This window comes from Akebia trifoliata, unplaced genomic scaffold, assembly GCF_017979445.1.
Source record: "Akebia trifoliata isolate Shusen 1 unplaced genomic scaffold, ASM1797944v1 Contig01285_ERROPOS320191, whole genome shotgun sequence".
Taxonomy (NCBI): Eukaryota; Viridiplantae; Streptophyta; class Magnoliopsida; order Ranunculales; family Lardizabalaceae; genus Akebia; species Akebia trifoliata.
Genome location: NW_028237654.1, coordinates 323 through 18,413, shown reverse-complemented (window position 1 = coordinate 18,413; position 18,091 = coordinate 323). Strand labels below are relative to the sequence as shown.

At 33.9% G+C, this 18,091-nt stretch overlaps 1 pseudogene across 1 annotated transcript; it reads right to left on the bottom strand.

The window, feature by feature from the left end:
- Nucleotides 1-134: 134 nt before the first annotated feature.
- On the bottom strand, nucleotides 135-11,988 carry LOC147380574 (kihadalactone A synthase LFS-like; annotated as a pseudogene). Its single transcript, XR_015175235.1, has 11 exons — nucleotides 11,900-11,988; nucleotides 11,576-11,766; nucleotides 8,948-9,025; nucleotides 8,406-8,457; nucleotides 7,140-7,261; nucleotides 4,938-5,038; nucleotides 4,795-4,853; nucleotides 1,980-2,036; nucleotides 1,815-1,860; nucleotides 1,096-1,175; nucleotides 135-606 (listed from the first exon to the last, which is right to left on the bottom strand). The product of XR_015175235.1 is annotated as a kihadalactone A synthase LFS-like (transcript).
- Between the last annotated feature and the right edge of the window lie 6,103 nt (nucleotides 11,989-18,091).

Sequence of the window (18,091 nt, the reverse complement as noted above, 5' to 3'; positions counted from 1 at the left end):
TCGATCCTTGCCCCATGATGCAGCAGTGTAGGGAAGGAATCACCGTACTGTCCAGAATGGCTTAGTTGGTTGTGCTCTATTCCAACATGCAATCAGATGTATCAAAATGACAAACAGTATTGTGTAAATATATGAAAAATAATACCACACATCTTGTACACATAATTTTGTGTAAAAGTGATGGAGATTTATATTAAACAATAACGATATTGTGTTTATCAGATTGGATCTGATCTGGCCAATCTAATATCAGGTTGACCCTGTCCAACTTTATTGGAATAGTTCAATTCGAACACTGATCCATCCACGGAACTACACAAGCTTTCATGAGCAGGATAAAATGAAACACGGCACCAAAGAATCCTATAGTGCAGGTCCAGAAAACCTGTCCCAGCTACTTTAGAGATTCATAATACTTTGAAATCACAGAACATTGTAGGCTCTTAGTTTCTGATATAATGACAACAATGTAAGAGTACATTCCTTACATTGTATCCTTCACATGAAGCGTATGTAACCCTACAATCATCTGTACATCCTTCCTAAGAAGAATATGTAAGCCTCAAACGCTCTTGTAGGTAGTCCCCACTACGAATTGGAGGAAACCTGCATGAACAACACAAAACATATCTTTACTATTAAATAAACACAGAGAGAAGAAAGGCACATAAGACATCACTTAAGAATTAGCATCTATAAAGACGGAGAGGTGGTGGAGTATGTTGGCCACAAAACTAGAGCAAGGGTGGCTGAAGTGAAGCCACGCTTCCAGAATGCTTTGCAACCAATGCACAACAATCAGATTAATGGGAAAATGTTAAAGAGTGGTTTATGCTTTTAGGAGCAGAATTTTGAAAATGAAGCACATAGAAGGAGCATGGAAAAGATAAAGATGTTAAGATAGTTAAAAGTGGTAAGATTCTGAAGACAAGAACAGAAACAAGTACCTATAAGGTGATGTCAGAGTAGCCCCAATAGGAGATTAAATAACAGAAGATTTTCAACTCTGGATTAAATAGTGGCTTAACATGATTCATGTAATGACCACAAATGGGTGAAGCAAGATGGAAGATTATGTTGATGTATATTGCTTACCTTGGTGGGGATGTTTCACTACAGCAACTTTCCAAGCACTCAACCATGCAATCATAGTTTGGATCCAAAAAGAAGACCACCTGAAATATATTGCAGTGAAACAAAATACTTGATGAAAGAATGCTAGAATACTGAATTATTTATTTCGATATATTAAAACTGGAAATTTTTTATTATGTGCACCTTGATCTCTATGGCAACAAAGAAAATCTGGTCAGATGGTTTTAATCATCTATTTTAAAGGTTATTGTTTTGTTCCAAGTATCATAAGTTTTTCTGCCCCATCCACAATCCAATATACCTGATGCTTATGATCATTAGAGAATATTAATTATTGCATCGAATATTTAAGTGTGACCCATCACATATTATGAACTATATGGCTTGGAGTTAAAGATTTCCAAATAACAAACAGCAATGAGAATATGTGCTCTTTCATACATATCCTTTATTCAAGCTTCAAGACCAAATATGGGAAGGGCCGTTCTATTTGCACCCACCTTTATGCTCAGTACACGCAGCCCAAAATATTCCTTAGGTGGGTGCAGTGAGCACAAATGGCAGATGCAAATAGCCTGGCCCATATGGGAATCAGTGGATACATAATAGATTAAGCCAAGCTTCAAAAGCTTTTCTAAATAAAATGCACAAATCATAAAAGAGTAGTAATTCAGAATTTAGACAGGAAAAAGTAAAGTAGGGTGGCAATCAGAGAATACAGAAAAGCGTTCTTGTCCAGTTGATATGACTCTGTGTAACGTTGACCTACAAAATTGGGAAAGCAAATTAATATTAGAAACTTAGAAATCAGAAACCTTGTCCTAAAAAGACACATGCATCAAAGCTCACAGAGAGAACATGAAAATTCCAGACTGATGAATTACCGGAACAAACAATTAGTCCATCTCTCCATCATATCCCCAATGTTAACAATGATAGCCCTGCAGATTCATATTTTTACACAAGAAATGTCATGGTCAGACAAAATAGCATTTACACACTAAAATAAGCAAAGCTCCCTTATTGACAAGTACTGATATAGAGCTTATTCAAAAGCAGAATAAGGCTACACAAAATGGATATAAAGGAGCCTTCAAGGGCGCCCACAGGCCCAAACAGAAAATAGTGAAACTAATATTTTTTTTTTTTTTTGATCGGTAAAGATAATTTTATTAGAAGAGCCAAGAAGGGGGGTCGAGGAGACCAACCCAAAACAAAGAAAAGAAAAAACAAAAGAGATAATCCTTTCCCCATACATCATATGTTCCCACTAAATCCAAAATCCTCTAAAAATATATCTGGAAATTTCATATATGCAGTTTAGCCTGAAGAAATGTGTGCTTCAATGCCAAGGATATGCAATACACTTCATATAAAATGCTAATTTTTTTTTTCCTCATAGAGATGACCATAACATCAGTTGGTTGGACTTGCTATTTAATATAGAGCATTAGAGCCATAAATAAACTAATAAAAACATGTATTGAAAAAGAAAGTGCATAGTGGCACATGTCCTACATTATTAATGAAGGTTATATCTGAGCCATATCGACTGCAAATAGATTCTATAAAGGGCATATATGTACCTGCAATGCATGTGAAAGAAAACATGACCATGTTTCGTACATCGAAACCCAACACAATCTGAAGATAGTAACTGTAAAGGGTAAAATCGGTATTTCATCAAAACCCCACACGTGTCCTGATGAAGACATGAATTGGAGAGTAGAAAAATGATTGCGAAAGGCACTCAGGAGAAGTCAATAATTCAGCTCTGCTCAGTAGGAGGGCAGGGCATAGATCGAAATCTGCCCTGATTGACAGGGCAGACCAAATCAGAACATTTGCATGATTATTTGCCTCACTTATCAAGCTCCGAAATTCTAGGAAAAACATCAAGACTCTTGGAGCATGATAAAAAGGGTTCCATTTTTAGTTTAAGATCCCCGTGATCATGGGATCCCCCAGGATCAGATCTCGAATAAGGGGGAAACCGTGATCTTGAGAGATATCCTATATAATAGAGGGAGGATCCAAGGTAAGGGGATTCTTTTTCCGAGCCCTGGAGATTAGAGTTAACAAGGATAACATCTTTTCTGCAACTCTAACTTGGTCGTCGGAGAATTTGGCAGGTACCACACCGGTGCTAACAGGAGTGAGCAAGGAGCACCTTCAGAACAGCAGAGCAAAGTAGATTGAGGTAAAACTCAAATTTGCCTCCACAGTAACTTATACCATATAGATATTTGGACAATTCTTATTATTCCTCATCCTTCAACAACAACAACAACAAAAAGCCTTATCCCCAAGATTTGAATTCGGCTAAACGAATCATGTTCCTCCATTCTACTCTGTCCAAAGCCAAGTTTTATGTTATTGAAAGTGAGTTCATATTTACTTTTACTATCTCCAGCAACATTCTTCATATATTCTTTTAGTTCTAACTAAGCATGTAATCGGCTTTCATTAAACATTCCTTAACCATCTTAGTCGACTTTCTTTTAGTTCATCACCCATTGAAGCTACTCTGACATTTTCTCGAATGCATTTGTTTCTAATTTTATCTTTCTTTCCTAATCTTTCCACTCATTCATCTTGACATCCTCATCTTTGCTATGTTCAATTTATTAACATAATGGTTCTTAACCGTTCAACATTAAACATTGTTGGTCTTAAAACTGTATGGTAAAAAAATTCTTTTAATTTGATTGGTATGTATCTGTCACACACCATACCTCCAAATTAACCATCCAACTCTGATTTTATAAGCAACATTTTCTTCAATCTGTCCATCTTTATGCATAATAGACTCGAGATAATGAAACTGGTCACTCCGGGTGTTTCTAAACCATCAAGTTTTGTTGAACATTCCCACTATTGGGAGTCAATACTAAATTTATACTTCGTATACTCAATCTTGGTTCTACTTATTCTAAAGCCCTTGGGTCCGACATCTCTCCACAATATTAGTTTTGTGTTGATTCCCTCTCCACTACATCATTTGAAAACAATAGACACTAAAGTACATGCTCTTGAACATGATCAATTATTTCATTATTACTAAGCGAACAAATAAGGACTCAAAGTTGATCCTTGATCTTGAAAAATTATAAATGGGAAGTCAAAGATGTGAGAAGCGTCGATTAGATCAAATTTTACGCATAACCAATGTCATAGCGGAGGAGGGACCCATCTAGACGAGTTTTCCACTCCTTGCAGTCTATTATGCTATAAGAAAGAGTTTTTCTATCTCATTGTTTAGTTTTAAAAATTATATTCCAAAAATTTTGATTCTTCATCATAATATTTCTTCGGCTTTCAAATAATTTATGAAAAGTATGACTTAAGTCCCCAACATAGGGAAATAGTTTTTTTCCCCTGATAAACATAACTTCATTTCGAAAAGAAGAAAAAACAAGAAGAAAGCCCTACACTAGAATGAGATTACCTACAACAGGATAAGATACAAGAACTAGAAAAGCCAAAACAACATGACTATTAATCTCCCTACACACACACAGAGAAAATGGGAGGATTCCCCATCGGATCAGGCCTTTAGTATTAAAAGGTTTCAAACATTTGGAGTCCATGATCATGGTAAGTAAGAGTGGAACCTAGTTTTAACGCTTATTGAAATCCAAACAGCAGTAATATTTTCATTAACTGATTTACATAAAAATCTTGTAGTTAGGGACTCACCCATTGACATGATGCACATCCTCCCAGATATGCGGTTGCTTATCCTTTTCCTTGCAAATCTGTTAAAAAAAGAGATGAAAGATGGACTCTACCATCGACATTTAAAGGGATAAATGATCACATTGTTATGAAGCCAGACATGCCTGAAGTCCGCCGACTCCATCAGTTGCCAGAAGAGTGATCATTCCATAATCTGAGTGAGCAGAAGCACCAAATGTTTCCTCGTTCAAAGCAGGTAGTTCACCTGAAATGAAAATTAAGATGCAAACCTGCCATCAACAGATTACAACTTGCTTGAACTGGCGTCTACTAATTAAAACCTCTCCAATGGTGCTAGTCAACAGGGCTTCTTAAGTAAGAGATTGATGTTTGGGGGGTGGGAGGAATTGAAACCCAGATATAAGTATAGGAAACTCAACACCTTTTTTTTTCCTTTATCGGGTAAGCTGGGGTTTAAAGGGTCCCTCCCTTTTTATCAAAATAAGCTAACGAGAATAATTACATGTAATGTCATCAAATAAAATACTCAGAAGCCCGTGAGGGATGTTTTCATCATCCTCAATTACATAGAAATTTTCCTCGATAGGAAACTCAACACCTTGGTTCATCATATGGGTTGAAACAGAGTAGGCATCCTTACACTAGTTTTTAACACCTCTATTTGCAATGACTGATGGAGACTCTACCTGTTCAACATGCACTGTTCATGTCACTTCTACATTCATCAAAGTTAAGCTAAATAAGCCTTGTGTCATTTAAGTAATAAAAATCAAATAAAGCACTGATATGATCCTAAATGTACTTAGGGTGAAAAGTAAGGAAATTGGGGTATTAAAAAATTCTGTGATTTTCACACTAAAAGGCAAAAAAAAAAACAAGTTAATAATAACAACAAATTAATCTTCAGTAAAAGCATTATAATACTGTATATAAGATGCATTTACAATAGTAAAAAAACCTATATGTACAAAAGGAATATCAGATTAAAGACAAAAAGGTTTTACCAAAATGCAACTTCAAAATACACAATAAGGGTTTTTTTTTAAAAAATTGTTTTTAACCATTACAATTTTTTTACTCAAACCCCTACAGAGAATTTTTGTTTTGCAACCTAAATCCTCCCAAAGCAAGAAAACATTGAAGAAAATGGGAGTAAAAATGTGCGAAAATATTTAATATGCTATAAAGTTTTGAATCTGATCAGTACAATTTACCACAATCTTAGTCCTAAACTTCAATTTGTCAGGTCACAAGTCAACAAAAATTAGGAACATTTTTTTGAAAAAGAAATACCTGTCAACTTTAAGATAGTGTTATAAGGGCTGGGTTCCCTATTAAAGATTGTGTTAATGAGCTAAGTTGACGAGTCAAGCACCACACACAAGTTTCTACCAGTTTTCATGGAGTTCACAGCTCAGTTGTGGGTTGAGAGCTGCTGTCCTTCTATGGAATTTTTTTTGGTCATCAACAAAAAAATAAAAAAAAAATGTCATAGAAACTTGATTCATTTGGTCCCACCGATCCTGTAAGTATTTAATCCGCCATATGGCAATATAACATCCCTATAAAGTGGGCTGATTGTTAGATTTGATCTTTTTTCCTCATGAGCTTTGCGATCAACAAACAGATGAAAAGCATCGGACCCAGGCTCATGGGGAGATAACACTCAAATCAAAGGTTATTTATATAAAAAAAACACTCAAATCGAAGGCTACGATTTGATATCTGGTGTGTGGGTGGGTTGAACAAAAGAAGGGAAAAACTTACATGGGATCAATGTGTAAAAATGTTAACCATGTGGCTCCAAAGTGACTTATGCAAAAGGAAACACCTACTTTCATGTGTATTTATGGGCAAGCTGACACCTCGATGGTTTACTGTCTTTGGGCACTGAAATAATTATTGCTTCATGGTTTAGGAATTTAATGCTAGTTTAGCAGTGGAGAAGGAAACAGTTACATTTGGTATAAAAGACGATACTTAAATTTTTCAACGTTTCTTGTTAGGAAGAAAATCTAGGCTATAAGATAATCAAGTATGGTATTTTTTTTATCGGTAAAAGAATCAAATATTATAACCAGGAGAACAAAAATATACGACAACAAAGGATAAGTTAGATGGCCCATACTTCTAGTACAAGGCTAATAAGTTATCATCTAGTATGAGGCTAATAAGATAGACTCAATATAAGTGACAAAGAAGGGTGTAAAAAATAAACTAGCTTTCCACAAAATAACATCTTACACAAGTTCAAGAAACTGTTTTGTACTCATACAAAATGGTTGTATGGAAAGAAATTGTAATAGGCGAACAAACAGAAATGAGGCAAAATAATGCTCTCTAACCTGGATAGCGTAATAGACGGACAAATCCCATTGCTTCATGAAATGCCCCTAATTTCTCAAAGAAGCTTTCGTCCAAGTTCAAAGCCAAAGCAATCAAAGAGATTAGCCTTTTCCCAATAGATCTGAGGAAGAAAGACCCAATAGTTGTTATTTCCATAACCTTGTTAACACACAAAAGTTTCATCTTCTCAAATGAAGGAACCATTTGCATAAACAGTATTTTTATCTCAGTCTGATGATATCTAGAAAGTGATATAAGTGGTCTTGGGCTTAAATACTACTCACAACTTATCCTAGATAAACTATTTAGATGAACTATCCAAATATGTAGGTAATAGATACAATATGAGTCTTTCGACCATATTACCTAAAAATAAGTTTAACCAAAATAATTTCCTATGCTCAAAGATAGGAGTAAATGAATCATAAAGATAAAAAAAGATGGCTAATAAAGTCAACAATGAATAAAAATAAGAAAATCGCAAAGAACTCTCAAATGAAGAAATTAATGGCCCAGTCTTGAGGTAAGTCTCCACTAGTTGAAAAAAATGAGATATATCGACCAAAATGGTATGAGGAAAACCGAGACAATGGCAATGAAAATACAGACATATTCAAACAAACCCCGAATGTTTCATTTCACTTACCCTCGAGAGTGTAATTGACACTTTGTTAAACCATTCATAAGAGCCATGTTTTGACTTTTATCTTGAGAATATCCAAGAATGATTTCCATTGAATGAATAATGGATCCGGATCCTTTCAAATAGGTATGAATGATCGAATGAAACAATGCTACTTTATACAACCCCATACCAAAATCTAACATAGGTACAATTGAGACACTGTATAATAGGCTAAACTTTCTTAATGTCTCCATGAAAAGAGCCAAAGTAGCTCTTAATAGTATTGTTATTATACCAATCAAATACATTAAATTCATCATGTAAGGTACGATTATGAAAAAAGGAAAAGCCGCGCTATAAAAAAAATCCCCACTGCTACCATAGTAGCAACATGTATAAGAACCAAAATAGAAGCAGACCTCTCTAAGGCATCAGGTTACTATACATGAAGAGCGAGTTATGAAGATTTAGCAACTATACCTTCGAACCATTGTTGCATAAGTTTATTAAAGTTTGAACAGATATCACCAAGAATGAAATACTCCAAAGTGAATAGAAGAATGTTGGTTAATTTTCATCTACACTTGCAAAACATACAACAATAAAGAAACAGGAAAAACTAAGGGAACATCCAACTTACAAGACTTTCTCATAATAAGATTCCATTGTTGATCTCCAAGATGGTAAAGCTTCTAGAAATTTCATAGCCAAAACAGCATCAAACATTGAGCTCGGGAAAATTAGCTACTGAATCCATAAATATGTATTACAAATTAAACAAACATTCTCGATTGAATATCAAGCAACGCAACAAGTAAATGGATGAAGAACATAAAAATTTCCTAAGAAAAAAAACTGGTTCACATAAAATACAGTTAATATAATATTAGCATTCTAAATGTATAAAAGTGGTAAGGAATATAGTTTAAAAAGATTAATTGAGCCGAGAAAATCAAGCATACAAGCCATATTATTGAATATTTTCTTCACTCGAGAATTGCCCAAAAAAATTATAAATGCAAAGCTGATCATGTATTCATATGCATAAACGCTTCTGAAAATTCTTGAGGGTGAGAAAAGATATAACGGTTTACAAATTGAGAGTATGGTTCTCTCCATGCAAAGGAGTTTTTGTATATCTTGACAACTATGTAAGGTAATGAGGATAAGTACAAATAATACCTTCAGAGGGCCATTGATTCAGATTACTCTGTTTTGCGCCTTCAATTGGACCAATGTAGAAACCCTCCTTTAAATCACCTATTTTACAATCACAAGAGAGGACAATCAAGTCTGACTACTCCCTCCATTTTCGTTGAACTTACTAAAAATGGACCAAAAATAGTTAATGAAATACTATGTGTGTGCCCATGCATGTGTGTGTGTGTGTGTGTGTGTGTGTGTGTGTGTGTGTGAGTGAGAGAGAGAGAGAGAGAGAGAGAAATTATTTGATGGATTCTAATAATGCAAAAGAAAAAAAAGAGAATCTATAATATATATAAAAGAAATGGTCATCCTCCCAAAGTTGCATGTAAAATTATTGTGCATATTTAAATGCTTGAAAGAGAATTCTATGGAATGGTAGTTAGTGAAGAAATCATATTTTGAGATTTGAAGCTCAACAAAGACATAATTTTTTTATGGATATGGCATATGGGTTGAAAAGATTGATTATTAACAATGCTCTTATTGGTAAATGATTGTTGAAGAAAAGAATGTGCAACATTGAACATAAGTTTGATGTTCCCAATCAAAATTTTGAATAGTCAAGTGGTCACAACGATGAATGGTGTGAAAGTCTGGAAAAGGGTTGTGGAGATTCATGATGAATTTTTTTGATAGGTAAATGCTTGGTTAATGGTTAGTGGTAAGCATAAGAAGTATGGGTTCAAGTGGGTTTGAACCAGGGATGTGGGAACAACTCTCCACACGTCTTAACACTTAGCTAAGTGACACTTCTTTGGAGATTCATGATGAATTAATTGTGGGTACCAAATTTAAGGTAAGAAGCAATGGAAATTTTAGGTGGTAAAGTCTTTGGGTGATGATACCAGAGACCTTGGTTCAAATTCTGCTAACACCGAATTACTGAATTCATTAAAAACAAGTTTACTGATAAATAAAAATATAAATAAATAAATAAAACACTATTGGGAGGATGCCTGGTGTGGTGTTGGCAAGTTTGCAATACTAGTTCTCATCTTTAGCTAATGGTGAACAACTATTTGCTAAAAGAAGTAATGAAGTATTGAGGAGACAATGTAAGTAATCGTATTGGAGCCTAACGTTGAACGTGCAATTTCCTGGTACTTTGGGGAATTTTTTCCCTATTTCTGTAACTTTCCTTACATGGTAATGCAATACATATTTGTTTCATCTCACGAAAGAAAACAATGCCAAGAATCCCACCTATCAACAATTCCCCTTGTACTAAGAGTGATCAATTTCTTTATGTTTGTTCTTTATTAGAAATCATTCTAGATAAGTAGTTGAATGAAACGGCGAAAGAGGAGAGGCTAGGGAGGAGTTTTACTATCCTTTTCAATATATTAATAAACTACTTTCTCTCAAGAGCCGATAAAACAACCTATCCGAATCCCTACTATATATGTTGAATGAATGTCCAATATTACTCCCCGTACCACCCGATTACTAGGTCACCAACCCTCCACTGCCTTCTCCATGAACTTCTTACCGATCGGTGGTACTATCATGCCAAGGGAGTGTAACCGAAATCATTTATCCCAAGACTTCACTACCTTTATTTCAGTTTTCTCTCAGGAATCTCTTCCGCATCAATGTTGGGATTGACAAGCTTCAGAATCAAAAAGCCTTGTCCTTTTATGAAATCCTTCATCTCCAAACTAAGTTTCGAAAGTTGTGATTCCCTAATTGATAAAGGTGGCTGATAGGATAAAGCTCTCGAAAATACCAAAAGTAGAGGTGAGGCAATTTCTTCCATCTTCATATTGATCAGCTAGACCCAGTTAGGCAAAGTGATAGAGTAAAGAAGAAAGAATTCATTTCAGGCAGTTAAGTAATATTGACTTCAGCTATGGAAAAAACACAAGTGAAGTACTCTCATGAAGAAAAAAGAAAGTGACCAAATACAGATGCAACACAAGGGATATAGCATGCTTAACCTTCAAGAGGTTAGTGATCAATAAATCAATGCATAACTACAAATTTGTATATAGTAAAAAACATAAAAGAAATAAAGAACAAAGAACTAAACTTTAGCTTAAAAGAAACAAACACATGATTCTGAAATACGAATGCTACATAAAGTTACATGAATTTTCTTGAAACTACAATAGAAATGGCTTTTTAAATTACTACATGACACACATTTCGGTCAATCCAAAGTATCCAATTGATGGGTCTCATCCAGATCATCAGAATTGGTGGGAAGGGGGACTAAAGTGCATAAATGTGATTTTCATTGCGTTGATCTCATCTAGATTAGAGCCATCAATTGGACGGTCATGATTGATACACTTGTACGCTACAAGACAAGAAAATGGGCCAAGACCGATAGCTCAGTTGGTTTGACACATTGCAAAGCAACTTTGAGTTCAAGGGTTCAAATCCATCTTACCCATCCAATGAAAAAAAAAATAGAGAACAATGGCTTGTATATAAAAAGGCAAAGACATATAAATCCTTTTCAGGAGCCATAAGTAGAAAATTGGGATCAAAACACCGCCTTCAAACTTAAACCTAAAATAAAAAAATTAAAAAAAAAACAGAAGCCATAAATGACAAATGAGAGACTTTAGTGTAGCAGTAGTATGGATTACAAAAACAAACCTCTAGATTTCACCGAAAAATTGAGGTTCTCAGCATACAAGGGCGTGTAACCTCTGATCTTTACGCATCAATTTCATCTTCTCTTGCAGTGGAAGCAAGAAAAACTTCTTACTCCCATCAAACACTTTCTTTTGCAACTCCTCCTCAATCCCATGATTCACAAGGTAAAAGAAACCATAGTCCACACATGCCTGAAATATACATTTACACATTAAATCATTTAAACACAATCTAACCGCCTCTTCAAGAAAACTTACTTCAAAATTCAACTAATCGAAGAGCACAAACTAATAAATCCAGAAATCTAGGGTTTCAAGAAGAAACCTGACGAATCGATTTAGCTGTCGAGACGCGATCAGAAGAGCACAAGTCGATGAGAGGAAGTTCCGCCATTTTTATTTTTCCGTTCTTTTTCTTGTCTTTCCATTGTTTATACAGTTCCAGTACTGTAGAGCGTTAGACGAAAATGCCCTCAGAATTTGTGACAGATATAGCGCATGGGTCGGGTGATCTGATATCCGAATTTAATGGGTTTGGACACCTCGAGTGGATCTGAACCGAAAAATGAGTCGAATAAGATTTGATGTCCCTTGATCTAAAGCAGAATCAAATCTTATACATATTCATCCTTATGTCCACCTAGTTCGGAATGATATATTACTTTGAAAATATTTTCAAATTTTTTCAACAGGATTGAGATCCCTTGACTCGTGAGAAAACACATGATCCCCATGCTTTAAATATAAAATCCAACAGCTAAGATTTATGTGTATCTTGATAACACAAATCTAAGAGATGTTTATTCTAAGGATAAATCGCAACCATTGAATTTTGGGTTTAAAAAGTTGGCATCATGTGCTTTTTTCCATGGATCTTGGCCAATAAAATAGAATAATATAATAATTAACAAAAAAAAAAGTAAAGAAAAAAGATGTTAAATGGCTGGAGATATCAATCCAATTCGATCATAATGGACCAGATATGTATTTTCATTTGTCTTGACTTGGTCGATCAGATTCGACTAGTGCAATTAAAACCCTTCCAAACTCGTTCAAAAGGTTTTAACATAAGTAAAATAAATAAATGTGTATGTGTTTAAAAATAATTATTTATTATAAAATCCGACTTTGTATTAATTATACAAACATTTAAAATCTTAAAATTTGTTTGGAAGCTTGCTCTTCATGAACAATCTCATTTAACATTATGTTAGGTCGTTCTATTTCTTGGATATATATCAATCATGTGTGTCTTGAAAACCAAATAGTGACATCATCTTGGGTTTGTAATCTCTTGATCCAATGGTGCTAGTCAACTCAAGACAGGATTATTGAATATTGGGTGGTGATCACAATATAATTTTCAGCATCAACTCTTGGGGGGTATTATGGGAGATATGGAACAATATTGACATTTGTTGAGTTTAGTCCTACATCAGACACTCATTGAAGTCTCTCTTTATAAGTTCTTGGACTTCTTTAATTATAGTCAATTGGTTTTGAGTTGGACCCCCAAATTTATCATAATATCAGAGTGAGTCTTTTTATCTCCCACATCACTTGGTTCATATATCCATGTGCTTTGGCCCAGCCAACTCACACGTGTGGGAGCCTGTTGAGTTTAATCCCACATTGGACACTCATTGTCTTGTCACTCATTGCCAATTGATTTTGAGTTGAACCGTCAAATTGATCATCATTCATTGCAAATAATATTAGGAATTCAAATGATATATTATTTATGAACTTAATTTTAAACTATAATGAAAATAAATAATAATCGAAACTACTCAAACGAAGATGTTATTTAAATATAAAAATATATTTTATTAAAAATTAAGAATGCCAAATGTCATACCATTATAAAGTAGTTGGATCTTGTTAATTATGCCAAATGCACACAAAATGGGACCAACACATTTTTTGAAGTATTTTGAGTTACTTGTGTTTGATTTTTCTCACCTCTATCCAAAGATTTTTAGTCAGTGTTTCGGTAATGGTAATTATAAGCATGATAGTAACTAGAATATTCCCTTTTTACTCTTTAATAACTTTGACTTCTACAAGTTTATTGATCAAATTCTATTTATACAAATTTCTTTTCTAAAGCAAGCAAGTGATTTTATTAATTATAAAGGTATGAAAAAAATGCAAAAATTACATTCATCTTGGGATTCGTAAATTTAACCAAGGAAAATTTACCAAAACAATACAATTTTTTAACTTATTTACAAAAATGATATATTATACATCATATTTTTCAAAACAATAATTTATCGTTTTCAAAAATATTTTATTTTATCAAAATGATAAAGACAATAATGTCAAAAGGATTCTTTTGATATGATATCAAAATTTATTTTATATAATGTCAAAAGATTCTTTCAATGTTATTATTTTTATTATTTTGATAAAATAAAATATTTTTAAAAATGATAAATTATCGTTTTCAGAAATAAGATATACAATATTTCATTTTGGTAAATAAGTTAAAAAACTATACCATTTTGATAAATTTTCCTTTAACCAGAGGCCCGTAGATGCTTTTCGAAACATTAAAGGAAGATATCTAAAGACATGAAAATCCCCTTTTACTTTTAGTATTGGATGGAAGCGAAGGAAGCCAATGAATCCGCCAAATTGTTAGCCTTTCTAAAAATATGTCTGACGCCATCCCATTGTACATTCTTCAGAATTTGTGGGCTTTTGGCTATTAAGTTGTCCATTCTCCATGGAAAAATTCCTCATTTTAAAGCATTGACCAGTAAAACTAGACTCAAATTCTATCATTAATTTTCCCTTCCAAATGCACATATAATAAATAAGCCACGTAACAGAGTCGAGAACTCAGCTACGATGTTTGAAGCATTCCCTAGATAAAAATGAAGTTGCTTTCAAAAACCGACCTGAGTCGTCTCGTAACACATAATTTACAAAGTATTAATTGACACTTAATGCATTTGACCCACAATTTCAACCATTTTCGGGTACAACCGTAAGAAGTAATTTAGTTAAATTATTTAAAGAATAAAATTTGTTTAAAAATATTCTAGAATATTATTAAACATCATATATATATATATATGGACTTCAAATCAAGATTTAGGTTGTGGGTGTGGGACCTCCCATTTTATAAATTCTAACTAGATGATCAAGATTGGCATAATGTAAATTAAAATATGTTATTGGTGCAGTGAGAAGAACAATCTTCCAATTAATTCGTTGTTAAGGAATACTGAATAATTGCGTATTAAAATCTTGTTGATTTCTACAAAGACTAATGATAAATTGACTCGCAAAACTGACACTCTTAGCATGGCATATGCACAAAACCATAAATCTGTGATTTTCTAATCAACTGTGTATTGAATTTTTAGCATAGTGAAACACCGTTAGACGATTACCAGAGTTGAAGAACACAAAATGTATTGGAGTATTTTGAGCATATAACACACACTAAATCTCCTAATTAGAGATGATGCATTCATAGTCCATGTTACTTGTTATTTTCGAATTTATTTTGATTAATTATTTGTGATAGATCAAAGGCACGAGGAATAAAGGAATAAACTTATATAATTGCTAAAGCTCACTGCACTTGGAGACCCGAAATAATGATCCAGGCCCATGGGGCCCACCATAGCTGCGATGAGGTGAATGGGTATGGCAGCGTGATGAAGGGGTACAACGGCCTAGTGAAATCGATTTAACTTGTCTCAAGATTTGTATTGTGCATTGACAACATAATCACACACGAAGTGGATTAGAGTTGGACTCCTTTTTATTTACATGAAATTTTCAATTTAAGAAACTTTAATCCAGCTTTATAAATAAAGACCAAACCAAAGCCAGAAAAATATCTCTCTCTACTTCTCTTCTATATTTTTTGGTTTTAGGCTTTTAGTTTTGCTTTGTATTCCAACTTTTTAACCAAAGTAGTATTGCCATAGTTCATACCAATGTTAATAAAAGAAGACATTTTCTCCTTTCTCTTATCTCTTATCCTCTATATTTTCTCTTTTGTCTTATTTTATATTTCTTGTAATGATCTGTGGCTAGACCTCCATTAGAGAGTTCAATAAAATCACAAGCAAGATTATCTTAATCAATTTATTTATTTTGCATCTGTGTTTCATTATTTTCATGTGATGATAATTTGTTAAGTATAGATCATTAGATTTAATTTATAATATTATGATTTTGATGATTTAGGCATGGACAAGTTCACGTTAAATCATGCCCTATTAAAAAATATCATATATAGTCTTTGTATTTCATCTTATTAAAGTTTAATCACAAATTTCTGAGTTATTATTATTTGTGCTTGGTAGGATTAACTTTCCGATCCAACAACATTAGATTGTCGATTGAATCGAGATAAAAGCAAATATAGATAAACTGATAAGATAGTTTATTTTTGGTGGATTCGACTGATCTAAATTTTTACATTACAATCTTTCTTTTTTTACTATTTTCATTATATTTACTTAGTCCTTAATCTTTACTAAAACATGTTTTATTGGTTACGTTAGATCTTAATCATTTTTAGTTAAAAGTTAAAATCAACGTTTTCCCTGTGGATCGACACCTTGCTTGTCAAGGTTTTATTATTTTGTTCTCTATTAGTTATTGTGGTAATCTGTGACAAATGGTACTGCATGAATTTGAAGGATTGATACCATGGCCGAAGAAATGAAACAAATATATTTAGATACTATTATTAGTTACTCCAATAGAAAATGAATGAAAAAGTGTAAATTTGTTTATCATTTTTTATTTACATTTAGATAATATCTTTTTAGGCTAAGTTGTGCAAATGATATATGTGAGTGGTGCAACTGTGTAAATCCGTCATGTCTTTTGAGAAAGTAACGGAGTTATGAACGATTTGGCAAACAAGACGTCCAATTCCTCTTTATCTTCTTAGTTTGAATCTGTAGAGAATCTCTTTCATAGTTCTAAAATCTTTTATGGGAAATTTATTGGGTCTTTCGGTCATCAAAAGTATGTAATTTTGATACCGAGTTGTCTCAGACAAGACAACCTATTAAACTTGGTTTACATTGATTAATTTACATATATTTAAATTAAAATAATTATAATTTTGTAATAAAATAACATAGATTAGCAAATTTTTAGTCATAAAATCATGTATTTAAAGTCATACAATTTTAAAATCTAAAATATTATAATCAAAATCTACAAAAATCCTGGTTGACTCAATCAAGTTTTACTGACTCGGTCAAGATTTTCAAAATATCGTCTGAGATATCTTGCAAGATGATGTGAATGTTGAGACACTGTGCAAATCCGTATCGTTGCTTAATGAGACCAAGATGACTCGGGCGAGCCATCTCAGTGTCGGACGGGATTTAAAACCATGCTGTGAAGGCCCTACATGGCCTGGCATGTATCGGGTCTGGTCTGTCCCAATTGCATCCCTAACAAGTCCTCTTGGATGGAAACCATGCAGCCAATGATAGCCCTCCATATGAAACAGAAACACATGCATGCGTGAAACATATGAAAAGCAACCAATAACGTGGTGTAGAAGACACAAACAACCAATTAAAACTACGCAAATGACACTAATTGCACGGCACTTTATATTCTCTATCATTTGGCGGGTCTCACACGGTGTAGACTCGATCACACGGTGTAAACTCGAATACAAGTTGCAGCCTATTTATTTAAGAAAAGATTCCTTTTAACTGGTGTTAAATATAGTCTAGAGCGGAGCCCTCATATATGTGGATGTGGTGTTAAGTGTGCCCAAGAAGGGTCCACAAAGACTTGGCTAATACCAGTTTTAATACCTCCAAAGTCATCCTATAATTGGGACAAATCATGAATATCAGTTTTATGATCTTAGTCTTCATGAACACATAAGTCTTCTATAATTGAATATTGTTTCTTTCTATCTTGGCCCTACGCGGAAAGAAATGCAAAGCTGAAATAAATGCAACTATGACGCCTTCCTCTCCATGCCCTCACTTCACCCATATATAAATGAAACTATGTATAATTTTCAGGAATCAAGACCAAGGGGACTGAAGTGGCTTGATAGGGCAGACTCATATGGCCGTTATGGGTTCCTCCTTCTTCCATTGTTTACATTTCCTCTTCTTTTCACTCCTTTTGTTTCATTCCTGCTGTTTGCACAAAGCTTACGCCTACGGTGGGCGAGGGCGAGGGACAATGAAGAGCCATCATGTTATTGAAATCAAATCCCTATTAGCATCAACTGTTTGCTCTGATTCCTTCACCAAAGGTAACTAAAGACATAAACTAATGATGCAAGTGATGCCCAAGACATTGTTTCCCTTATAGATTAATATGTTTAAATGATAAACGAAAGGGTGAGTTATTACAAAAACATGCGATGAAATCATCACGGGGATAGCTAGTACACATTCGAAACACATGGGTTGAGCTCTCCATCACTTGTTGGGATCATGGTTATAAAACTCGTTTTGGTGTCTCGCCCATAAACAAGACTGAGTCGTCTCCTTCAGCA